Source organism: Ambystoma mexicanum, chromosome 4p, assembly GCF_040938575.1.
Source record: "Ambystoma mexicanum isolate Mex_15411 chromosome 4p, UKY_AmexF1_1, whole genome shotgun sequence".
Classification (NCBI taxonomy): domain Eukaryota; kingdom Metazoa; phylum Chordata; class Amphibia; order Caudata; family Ambystomatidae; genus Ambystoma; species Ambystoma mexicanum.
Genome location: NC_090927.1, coordinates 311,754,045 through 311,766,113, shown reverse-complemented (window position 1 = coordinate 311,766,113; position 12,069 = coordinate 311,754,045). Strand labels below are relative to the sequence as shown.

The window sequence follows — 12,069 nt, the reverse complement described above, 5'->3', positions numbered from 1 at the left end:
GTTCCCCATCTGCCAGAGCCCTGTGTCGGCAACATCCAGCGTCACACTGATGGTGTGATCCGACGATACCTCTCCCTCCTGTCGTCTGGGAGGAATTCCAAGATCGGACCCAGCTTGTACCACAGCTCCCTGCCGTACCTGGCTAGGACCGCCAGTGCGTTAGTCACCTTGATGGTGGACCCCGCAGTGTAAATCACTTTCCTCTTCATGGCTACCATTTTCTTACCCTCGCTGTCCGAAGGGACTGAAGACGACGAGGACGGTTTAGATGACAGTTTCCCCGCAGTCACCGAAACCACTGAATCCGGCGATGGTTGCGACCTCATGCACTTGCGTTCTTCAAGAGGGCCAGACCCTCCTTCCACATGTTGTCCAGGAGGGGTACCACCATGATTGTCTTCCTCTTGGCCTCGCACCTCTGGTACAGGAAACCCTCCTTCCTGGTTTCATTGGAGGCTTTGGCTGGGAACCGCTGCCCGCTCTTACGATATCGTCGTGGCCGTATCCGTCCCCGTGTCTGGGTCCACTGGGGAAGAAGTGGTCACGGGACTGGGGGACCGTTGGAACTGGCCTGTGTGGCATGATCTTCTGGATCTCCAACACCAAGATGTGGAGGGTTGATAGGATGTCCAGAGACCCATCCGTCGGCAGAACCGGTGTGATCGGAAAAACTAGGCATTGTCGTCCTCTTCCACGTCTTCGTGGACCGTGTGTAGGGACTCCAGGTCCTCGGCATCCGCAGACGAAATTTTCATTGCCTGGCGCCAGGGCCTGGGACTGATCCGGGGATCCTCGCCCCCCAGTCCACCTTTTTGCCACCCTGAGTGCAGAACTTGAACAAGGATCCCCGCTGTCGGTAGATGGAGAGAGGAGCACACAGGCTCATTCGGAACAAAAAAAGAACCTTGTTCCACCAAATACACAAAAAACATAAAAGAAGTTAGCAGAGCAAAACTCGAGGACTCCCAACACTGAAGCATGCGGTAAAAATATGAAGATGGCTGCCAGAGGAGGGGCTTAGGGAGACGACTGTCATTGGATGGGGCAATAGGACCCAGGGGAAAGTGATTTGTTTGGAGAACAAAGTTACTTGCCCCTGGTAGCGGTCTTTCGACTGGATGTTCCTCCCACTTATTCCTTATTTTTGATATTTACAATATCCAGCTTTGCTGCTTCGGAAGAAATGTTCAGCAGAGGGCGCTGTGCGTCGATGCCTGTCGACTCGATGTCCCTCGGAGTCCTCTGTCTCGATGTCGATGTCAGCGAAGGCATATGTAGCACGCGCAGTGCCCGTTGGCTTCAGTTCCGTTTTTACGAGTGAAGGATTTATCTTGTACCCGACGGTTACTCCTCCTGAGAGAGCACACACTGTAATCGGAAGGGAAATTCTACTGCCGAGTAGGTTGGGAGGGGCGATGAGGAATACGGGGAGGAACATCCAGTTGAAAGAACGTATTCAGGGGTAAGAAACTTGTTCTTCGAATGGATTGTGTCCTCCCACGTATTCCTTATCTTTGATACACTCCCAAGGCAGTTTATAGTTTTTGGAGGAGGGAGTCAGAATTTTATATGACACTTGAATAGTTTTCATGGGTGTGTGCACAGAATACAACACGGCTTTGCCAAATGCAGTTTCCTGACTTGAGGAAGAGTATAAACTATATTTCCTTTATTGATACTCCCCTCTGTAAAGCAGAGGAAGTTGCCATGCCTCTGGTCGAATGAGCCTGTAGGCCTTCTGGAGGATCTTTTCTCATCAGTCTGTAGCATTCTGATGTTGCCAATATAATCCATCTGGATAGTGTTTGTTTGGTAATAGCCATACACAATTTATGACCAGAATAGCCCACAAATAATTGGTCATCCTGTCTTAACTTGGTCCTTCTAGATATATAGAAGCTCAGTGCACGTTTAGGGTCAAGCCTGTGAAGCCTCTACTCTTCCTTCCCAGGATGTGGAGGAGGGTAAAAAGATGGTAAAGTTAACTTTTGTGTGAGATGAAACTCAGACAATTTTCGGTAGAAAAGTGGGTTTCACCTTCAGCACCACTTTATCTTTGCAAAAGACAGTTTAAGGGGGCTTGCAGGATAACGTCTGTAGCTCACTCACCCATAACGGCAGATGTAATCGCCTCTAAAAAGATGTTTTTAGGGTTAGTAGCCTCATAGGACAGGAGTGTAATGGCTCGAAAGGAGCCCCCATCAAACTTCAACACTAAATTGAGATCCCAAACTGGGACTTGAAAAGGGATTGGAGGGAACACATTTGTCAGTCCCTTTAAAAATTGTACTATTAGAGGTATCTTAAAGTAAGAAACTTCTTCTGAAGTGTGCTTAAAAATAGAAAGCGCCGCCAAATATCCCTTGATGCTTGATGGTACCAATCTGGAGTCCCAGATTAGCCAGATGTAACAAAAAGGAAAACACCATCAGCGTATTACATGTAAATGGCTCAACATTCTTATCTCTACACCAGCTGCAGAATTTATTCCAACAGCAGCGGTACAAGATTTAGTTACTTGTCTTCTGGCCGAAAGCAAAATCTCCATTATGTTGTCTGGGAGGTCCCGATCCTTGTATCTCAGCCACTCAGAAACCCATGCGTGAAGGCTGAGCATCCTCCTATCCGGATGGCGAGATCGATTTTCTTTCCTTCGCTCTCTTTCTCTCTCTCTCTCTCTCTCTCTCTCCTCTCACACACACACACACACACACACACACACACACACACACACACACACACATCGGAGGGCAGATGGACATGTCCAGAAAGTCAGGATACCGTGTCCTCCTGGCCCAATCCGGAGCCACTAGGATCATGGATTTCCAGAACTGTCTCTCAATCTCCGGATTACGCGAGGAATGACGGGGACTGGAAGAAACGCATACAGGCGTGGAAATTCCCAGTCCATCAAAAAGGCGTCTCCTAGAGCTCCTCTTGGGGGAAAATTCCCTGTATCAGTACAGCTCGCACTTCCGGATGGCACCGGACGTGAACAGATCCACTGAGGGGTTCCTCAAATGGTGAAGATCTCTTGAAGGACTTCCTGAGCTAGTTGCCACTCGTGGGAGACTGTGCTCTGTCTGCTCAGAGCGTCTCGTCCGTCACAACTATTATCTCCGGCCACCACTGCCAAAATGGTTCACCTTTCAAAATGTTCTCCCGACAGGCCCACCACCGAAGGTCCTGTGAGACGCTGCTCAGGATTTGCAGGACCCAATTGTGCCATTCCATCAAGCCTTACAAAGGTGTGTGGCTACCAACCGGGAGGCACCTGAAGTTATTCCGGCTGTCAACAAGCAGTTGACTTCAAAATACAGAGTTTCAAGCTCTGATCTATTTTACTTGTCGAAAAACATCCAACACCAGAGAGTCTAGTGGTTGAAGCTGCCACCTCAATCAGTATAGGGATAAGCATTATGACTCCCTAGCCAAAAAGGTTTTTTCATGTGGGAGTATGGCCTTGAAATCGGCTAATGCCACATGCACATTGGGAAGGTTTACTCACACCCTTTAGGAATGCATTTCCATGGCGGCTGACCATATCCCTGAAGGGGAAGAGCGAGAGAGGTTTTCTGAGAATTGGGACCACTAAGTCCTGAAAGCTGATTGAAGAGATCTCATTCGCAGGTGAGCCTCTGGCACTAGATAAATGCAGTATGCCATGAAGCCGAGCAACCTCAGAAAATTGTAGGCCGGTAGATGTTGGGCATTTTTGCATTTGTTCACCATCTGCAGAATGTCTTGAGCCCTCACCTCTGGTGGCAAGGCTATTCCCAGGGAATGCACCCTGGACTGCTCTGATGAATTGCAGTCTCTGAGATGGTATGAAGTTGAGGGAGAAGCCCAGTATGTGAAGGGAGTGACAGGTATAGCTGAGATGTTCCAAGGCCTGTTCTGGGGGACTGGCCCTGATCTGCCAATCATCTAGGTAGGGGTAAATGTGAATTCCCCCTCTCCTGAGACTTCTGCCACAGCCGCCATCAGTTTGGTGAACACCCTTGGAGCAGAAGTCAGCTCAAATGGCAGGAGTCGAAACGGATAATGGGAACCGCCAACAGCGAACCTCAGGTATTATCTGTGCTTGTGATGGATAGGCACATGAAAGTAAGCATCCTGAAGGTCCAATGACACCATTCAATCCTGAAGCTGGAGGGCCTGAAGGATCTGAGAAAGGGTTACCATCATGAACATATCCTTCCTAAGGAACTTGTTCAATTATCTTAAGTCCAAGATGGGCCTCAATCTTCCGTCCTTCATGGGGATTAGAATGTACTGGGGGTACCAACCCGTGTTCCTCTCTGCTACAGATACTCGTTCTATAGCACCTTTCTCTAGCAGGGTTAGTATCTCCTGCATAAGGAGAGGATGTGGAACTTTCAAAGAGCTGTTCCCTGGTGGATGACTGCGGCTTTTGCAGAAAGGGTAGGCAGTAACTGTCATGATGCCTACCCCCGGGGAACCAGACCAGGTCCAGCAACCCCGGAAGCAGGCATCAAGTTATTTTGAGCAAGCCCAAAAACCCCTGCTAGGGGCTGTTTGGGTGTCGTCCTGGCGCCTATGGTGCCAGGCTCATATGGAGAGTCAGTCCTGGCGCCACAGGCTCATAGAGCAGAACTTACCTGATGCAGACCATGCTGCAAGCTTACCTGGTGCAGACCATGCTGCAGAGCTCCAAGCCAAATGAGGCTTGGAAGGGACTATTTTACCTAGGGACTATTTTTTACTCGGGTGGGGCTGGGGAGGAATACTTACCTGGGACTACTTTGGAGGCTATTTAAACCACGCCCGAAGAGCAGCACACGCTTCGCGTTATTCTGCATCCAGCAGCGTAACGCTCACCGTGTCTGCAAGCCTGCATCCAGTCTTCTGCCACGCCCGCCTCGAGTCTGCAGCTCCTAGAAAAAGGGAGGAACAGAAGGAGAAAAGATTAGAATAAGAGCAAACCTTCGATCCTTACCTGAATTCCAGATCCACCGCGCCTTCGAGCTGGAAGAAAGAAGCATTTTACACGCGCTGCCTCGCCTGCTGCAGCGCCGCGCTGAACTCACCGGCCTTCGCAGCATCCTCACGATCCACCGCATCCTTCTGCACGTTCCCGCCGCATTCTGGCACCTAAGGGGAACACAAGAACAGCAAAGGTGAGCCAAGGAAAATAAACAGAGGCAATAGTAAGTACCCCCATAGACTTACCTGATTACCGCCGGGGGTACTATTCCTCTTCACGGGTCGGCGCAGTCTCCATTGCATCCTCGCCGTACCCCGGCCCCTAAGGGGAACAAAAGGACAACAAGGTGAGACAACGGGACAAATAAGGGGAACTCTTCTCACCGCAATAGACTTACCTAATTTTACCGCCGGAGGCATAATTCCCCGAACTTCATATTTTCTCTCCACACTTGAATAAGGCAACAAGCAACAGGTTACATTCTGGCCTTATTTTATTGAACTGTGTAGGATAAGCCAAATCCTTACCTGAACTTTGTCAGCTACCACGAGGAACTCTTTGCTAGGGTCAAGCTGCAAACTGCAAGGAATCGGACAAGAGTGAAAGTCAAACATGTGAACTCTTACGAACTACATACTTTTCGGAGTCAATATTGTTCTGGAACTCACCAATTCCTTCGAGCCAGTGAAGCAACTGGTTATCAACGCGCCCCTGCACTTAATGCAGGATGGAGAGCTCATCTTTTCAAACCATCAGGTGAGACTATAAGAGGGGACATCAAAGGTGATCTGTGGGGAGAACAGCGGGGGAGGGGGGATTTACGCTCAACTCCACGGGTGGTTAATTCCCTTTCTCCATTTGCAGAAGAATATTCCTACGGGCCAAGCAAACGAAGCTAGGTGGGCCAGTATCTCGGCCCTACGCGTCACATTGGTGGAGACCGCAGCTGTCCAGTTTAGATCGACGCCTCTGTGGGAGCCAGGTGAGCGTAACAGTAACCCTCGGCAACTGTTTCCAATGCCCATCTGAAGTAATAGCATGCCATTCTGTCAGATGCTGCAACAGTCTGCCTCCAACTGCAGTCTTGTGAATCAAGTCCTCAGAGGTTTTGGGGCTGCGGATGCAGTGGCTGAAGGTAAGGTAGCCACTGCTGTTGCGGTCTTAGTACTTCTTCCCCGTCTACCACAGGGGAATCTTCTTTGTCCTCTTTGAGCTGAGAATCCCCAGATTGGGGAAGGAACCAACAAGTCCCAGAGTGGGACGAGAGAAAGAAACAAGCCCCGAAGTGAGGAGCGAACCAAGAAACCCCAGAGTGGGTACAGAGCAAGAAATAAGCCTCCAAGTAGGGAGAAAACTGAGAAGCCCCAGTGTGGGTAGAAAGAGACTGAAAGGACCCTGATTGGGGAGCAAGACAGATGAAAGTCTACCTGAAGGGAGAAACACTGACACTTCTAACTGGAACGAGAAGCAGTGAGTGATTTGGCTGCAGTCCCGGTACGGCACATCAGGCATATATGAACTATTTACTTGAAACTGTGAACCTAGGCCTATGGTAGAGAGACATCGGTGTGGGGGTTAGAAGCCAGTAACCATCCCTTTGAATAGGCAATTCCCTAAAAGTATATGGAGTTTTTTTGTGTTATTCTTGTGAGTAGTAGGGTAAGAAGTTAGGCGAAGAATAGGATTCCGGACAGAGGGCTTCATTCATGTTGCCAACTAGGCACCTTGACAAGCACCCTTTGACTTTCTTTTGTATAGATTGGGGATTAGAATCATAGATCTATGAAAAGAGTATGCCTTTTACACTAAAACAAGACTAAAACATGTGTGAAACATGTCTCCTTGTCTTAATTCTAACCTACCACAGTACCCACCAATATTGCATGTGTATGCATTTTATTAAGCAGAAGGATATGTTGACTCATATCTCACTTCCCTATCGTCTTTCAGAGGGCTCTGATATTCAGTCATTTTTTACAATATTCCCCTTGGCGCTCATCAAGGATCTGATACCTTGACTTCCTCCTCACCCATTAGCTATAACTCCAACCATAACTTCAATACAAGAATTTACAACAATTAACTTTCCTCATTAGGTTTACATAAATAACATTTGTGATGCATTAGTTTCCGAAGGCTACCAGCTATAGGGTTCACGGACAAGCCCCCTGATCCACCTCTCAAAGCTTTCTTACATGCACCTCACTCGCATGCAAACTTTGAAGGTTCATAATAATCAAATGCCTTTTCTAAGATATTTTCTCCCTCCTGTACTCGCCCATGGGACCCCATATACTGGTCTTCGAGAATCCTTCTTGCAAACCGTCTCTAAAACATCACAGGTTTTTAGGGGATACTTCATCTAAATGTCTATTTTCTAGGCATTTTCTTCCCTGAGCCCCCTCCTGAGAAAGCTCCAAATAACGTGTCTTGGTTTTCTTTATTGGACGTCTCGTACCTCACAACAAGGTTTTCTGTAAATTCCTGTAGGACCCGTGGCACCTCTTCTGTATCTGCAAATCTGTAGAGTCTCTATATTTGAAGGAAAAAGAAAAAGAGTATTGTCTATAGCTGTGTCCTTTCTCCTTTCTCTCCAAGTCACGTTGTAAGAACGGAAGTGGATGAGTCCTGACATTTTTTTCAGAGCACTCCCAGGGGATTGTACCCTTCTTCCTTGCTCTGTTCCGAATATTTTGTCACTTTGGCCCTACAGATATCAGGCTCCCTGCCGATCCCCCGCCTCTGTGCAAATGATCAAAAAGTAATGGCTTATTCCCCTCACCTTTATGCAAAGTCTGCAAGAACAGCTTAAATTTTCCTTCAAGCTCAAATGAAGATTCTCCTTCCTTGTGTGGTCCTTTAATCTGGCATCCAGGCTAAACTCTAATATCTCTGCTGACATATGGTTGCTTTCCAAGGACTTCACCCGCTCTTCTTCCTTCTCAACCCTGCCTTTTAGTTCAGATAAGGCTGTCTGTCTGCAGAGCTTCAATCTCTTGTAAGATTATCACTATGTCTGATTTTGTAGCCATGTCTACTTTTTGTGGGGTGAGGATCACTGTAGGTATCTGATCCGGCATCATAATATGTAGATGTGTCCGAGGGATCTGTGAGAGCCTTTGGCACTTTATACTTTGCAACATGTTTCCAGCGCTACTTGTGTCAGGATTTCAGCCTGATCGCCCTCCGTTTCGTAGGCTGCCTCGGGTTTGCACAAGTGAAGTAAGGGAGAGGCTTCCTTGACTGGGTTTCACGCTCTGATAGTTTGGGACTCGTATTTTCACTTCTTAAGGCTCAATATTTTAACTCCCTCTTTGCCTTCCAACTTAATCCTCATCCATAGTTTGGTCACAGGTCTGTATATACTGATTACTGCTTCTGGCCAGCCCGACCCAACCTTACCTTCCCTTCCCTTCCCTTCCCTTCCTTTCATATGTGTCTGTGTGGATGAGAGGCCCGGGTAGTATCTTCTAGCCACAGCATCAAGTCAGGAACTTCAGGCAGAGCTGTACACTTTTAGAGGCGAGAGGGGGGTGGCGAGGAGATTGGCACCGACCGGGCCTGCACGCAACAGCCCTGGGCCCAGTTGTTCTGTAGTTATCACTAATGTCCCTTGGGGTGCACCGGGACTACTGCTGAAGAAAGTCTGATCCCCCCACTCCTACCGGTCAGAGTCACATGTTTCTTTCTCTTATGGCTTGCCTCCTGGGTACCGTAGCAGGCCTTGTGACTCCATCTCGCTGTCTCCCGGGCAGGGGAATGTTGCCGCACCTCTCTGTCAACACCGGCGGCCCACCACCAGGCCTATTGATTTTCCTCCCCTCTGCCCCAGTTTGCTTGACGGCCACCAGCAGGGGCCTGGAACCACCGGCTGCCACGCCTTACATGGACTGGTTTCATCCTCCAAAGAGGGAGCAAAGGACAATATCACGGACACAACAGCTTCAGTTGCCTTGGGGAGGGGCTTCTTCAAAATATATGAAGGCTTTCTGGAGAAATTCACATCCAGGGAGCCCCTGGTGGTCTTATAAAATCTATTTTAATGAAATGTGCAGGACTTAAATCGGTTGCTCTTAGCAACATACATAAACAAGTGGGATTCTAGATATATACTGTATGTAAGAGTGCAGAACTAAGACTTAGACCCAATGGTGGCATGTTTTTGGCTATAAACCTTTATTAAGAAAAGGGTTGGAAAAACGCTTCTCTCCCCCTAAAGTTAAGAGGGGTTTCCATACCTCAAAGTCAACTAGTGAAATTGTCATCAAGTCCAAAACTAAAAGGTATGTCACCGGTGTGTCTCAAAACCTACCTCTGTCCCTCACACTAATAATCTAACGTAACTGTGGAAAAATGATCTCTTCTCAAAGTAAAATGTTTTCTTTGTGTCTTAAACCAACAGAAAAGTTCCCAGTCTCTCTGGTAATAAGGCGATGCAAAACATTGTTCCAAATACAATATTTAAATGATATGGGGTTGTTCTCCTTTTCCTTAGATTTCTTCTTATCTTATGCCTATCCCTTTAGGGCGTCTGAGCCCCTTTTCTCTTAGATACATTGTCACTGGGCAATTCACAGGGTAATGCATCTTTTGTTTGTGCTTCTTTATTCTACCTACTTGGCACAGTTCACTATCAAGCATAGCATTCCTTTTGTCAGTTCCAGGGCTCTTTAGCCTCTTGTTTTCAACCACTCATCTGGGTGTGAGTCCCCCCAGACTCGAAAAATAGCTGGTTTACTTCCCCGCCAAGCCAGTCTTATTTTCTCGTGAACTGTTCTTCTTTCTTTTTAAAAATGTTGTATTTATTTCTCAAGCACAAGGTTACAGTTTTGCAAATAATAAACAAACATTAATGCGCTGCCAAACAGGTATGGTATCGTACACAACGCACTCTTGGAATCCATCATTTGCTATTCCAAATATTGCCAGAAGTCACCCCAAATGTCCCTCGGACGACAGGTCCCTGAAGGTTAGCATATGCTTCTTCCTTGTTGTTGGCCCAAATCATATCATTGAGCCATTTGTCATGCATGGGGGCTTCCCGCCATGTCCAGCGTATCAAGATAGCTCTTTTTGCCAATATGAGACCAAGGTTGAGCAGTTAGCGCTACAAGGGGTTCAGCTTCTTCACGTATCCCAGTAAACATGTCGAGGGTTCCCATATTAAAGACGGGCCCATCATTTCATCAAATGCATGACTTATTGCGCCTCAATACACCAACAGTGCCTGACATGACCACGGCATATATACAATATAGGCTTCCAAGGCGTTGCACCTAGGGCATCTCCCTTCAGAGTAGGGATGCAAAACATTCTCTCAAGACGGACCGGGGGAAAATATGTTCTGTTTAGAATCTTGAAATTAATTAGTCTGTACCTTGTGTTCAAAGATACATGCTTCTTTAACGTACATATTTGAGACCAGTGTGAGTCTGTGAAAGTGATGTTGAGGTCCCTCTCCCATTTACCCCTTATATTTGCCGTTTGTATTCCCCAAAACATCTGCGCAAGTTTGTAAAGCACCGACACAGATTTTCCCCTCGTGTTGCACTAGAGTAAATAGTTAAGACACAGGTGTGATGCAGGTTCTTGTGGAAATCGAGGCCACAACAAAGCCATGGCTGACTGGATCCAAAAGGGACTGTCTTTCTTTCACTCACAGGGTCCCAGACCCTCTTCACTTTAAACTCTGGTTTCTCAGATGGGTGCGGCCCCAGACTCGCACTGTAGCGTAATGTCCGCTTACTTTACTTCCTTGCCAAGCATACAACTCTTCCTGCTTTACTTTATTTACATTCAGGGTTCTTAGTTGGGAGCAGGTCTCAGGCATGCACTGATGCGTTGTATCCGCTTGGTTCACTCTCCTACCAAGTAAACAACTCTTCCTTCTTTACTTTGGGGTCCCAGACCCTCGTATTCTTGGGTGCAGGTCCCAGACTAATCCTGTAGTGTTGTAACTGCTTGGTTCACTCTCCTAAGTATACAACTCTTCCTCGCTTGCTTCAGGGTCCCAACCTCTTTCTTTGAGGCTTCTACGTTCACCCTATTGCTTCCCCAGACCTCGAGCACCTTCTGGGGAACCTGTGTACCTATTTCCTTCATTCCTTCTAGCAGGTATCGGCGGTTCCTGGGCAGCACGGCCCCTTTCTGAGGCTATGGTAGCGTTCCGGTCTCCAGCAGGCTCTGCAGTCTTCCGACGCTTCCCGGCTGCGCGTTCTCTTTCACTAGTGCCTCGCCGTGGCCTGGGGCACTTGAAGGATTCACTCTGAGGCAGACAGAGTAGTCCTCTCATGGTGCACCACGTTCGCGTTCTCCCATTCCTCTGGTTACGGCATTTCCTCTGGCTCGCGTCAGCTCTTCCTGTGCATGGCTCCCGCTGTTGTTCCTCAGGGGACTGCTCTCTCCTCCCTTCCCAGCTGATGTGATTTCAAACTTGTGGGATTCTTGTACTGCTTTGGGCCAATCACATGCATTGAGAAGCTATACCGCTCACTTTGCTTCTCCCGAGTGATCATTGGACTCCCGGTCATCATCATCTTCACAGTACCAGTTTCAAAACTATATGTATATCATTTTGTACTTTCTGGTCTTTCAGTCTTGTCATGTCTGTTGGGCTAACTGACCTGGCAACAAAATACATTGGCTCTAGCTAGATATGGGGAAAGAGGGATTTGGGGGTGGAGAAGGGGTTACGTGTACTGAAGCGGGGTCATGCTGCATTCTCTGATGATGGTCGTCCCCACTCGTATATATAGGGGTTGCTTTCCCCATGTGATCCTCCCTCGGTGCACCCCCCCCCGGGTTTAGCTCAGCCACGAACCATGGCCTGCAAGATTGTGAGGCTTGGAACTTAAGCACAAGACCTAAGTGCCCTTGTGCATGGGGCAGCAAAATTACATATTTAACCATCATGATGCAAAAGTCTTCCAGCCATCACCTCTTTGTTTTTGCTTTGTCACCCCGACAAAATGTATTATTACAAATGCTCCACCCTCCAATGAGGATGTCCAAACCAGGTCAGCAAACAGTCAAGGGGAGGTTTCAGGTAACTCACTTCTGTAATCTGCACAGGGTATGCATGAGTCCAGCAGAACTACACACAGGTAGTTTCATCATTCCCT

The 12,069-nt window shown here is 47.8% G+C and overlaps 1 protein-coding gene across 4 annotated transcripts in view; it reads right to left on the bottom strand.

Moving 5' to 3' along the window:
- The window catches only part of ATAD2B (ATPase family AAA domain containing 2B), a 3,113,054-nt gene that overhangs the window by 17,656 nt on the left and 3,083,329 nt on the right, over window positions 1-12,069 (bottom strand). The gene's annotated exons all lie outside the window — the stretch shown is intronic.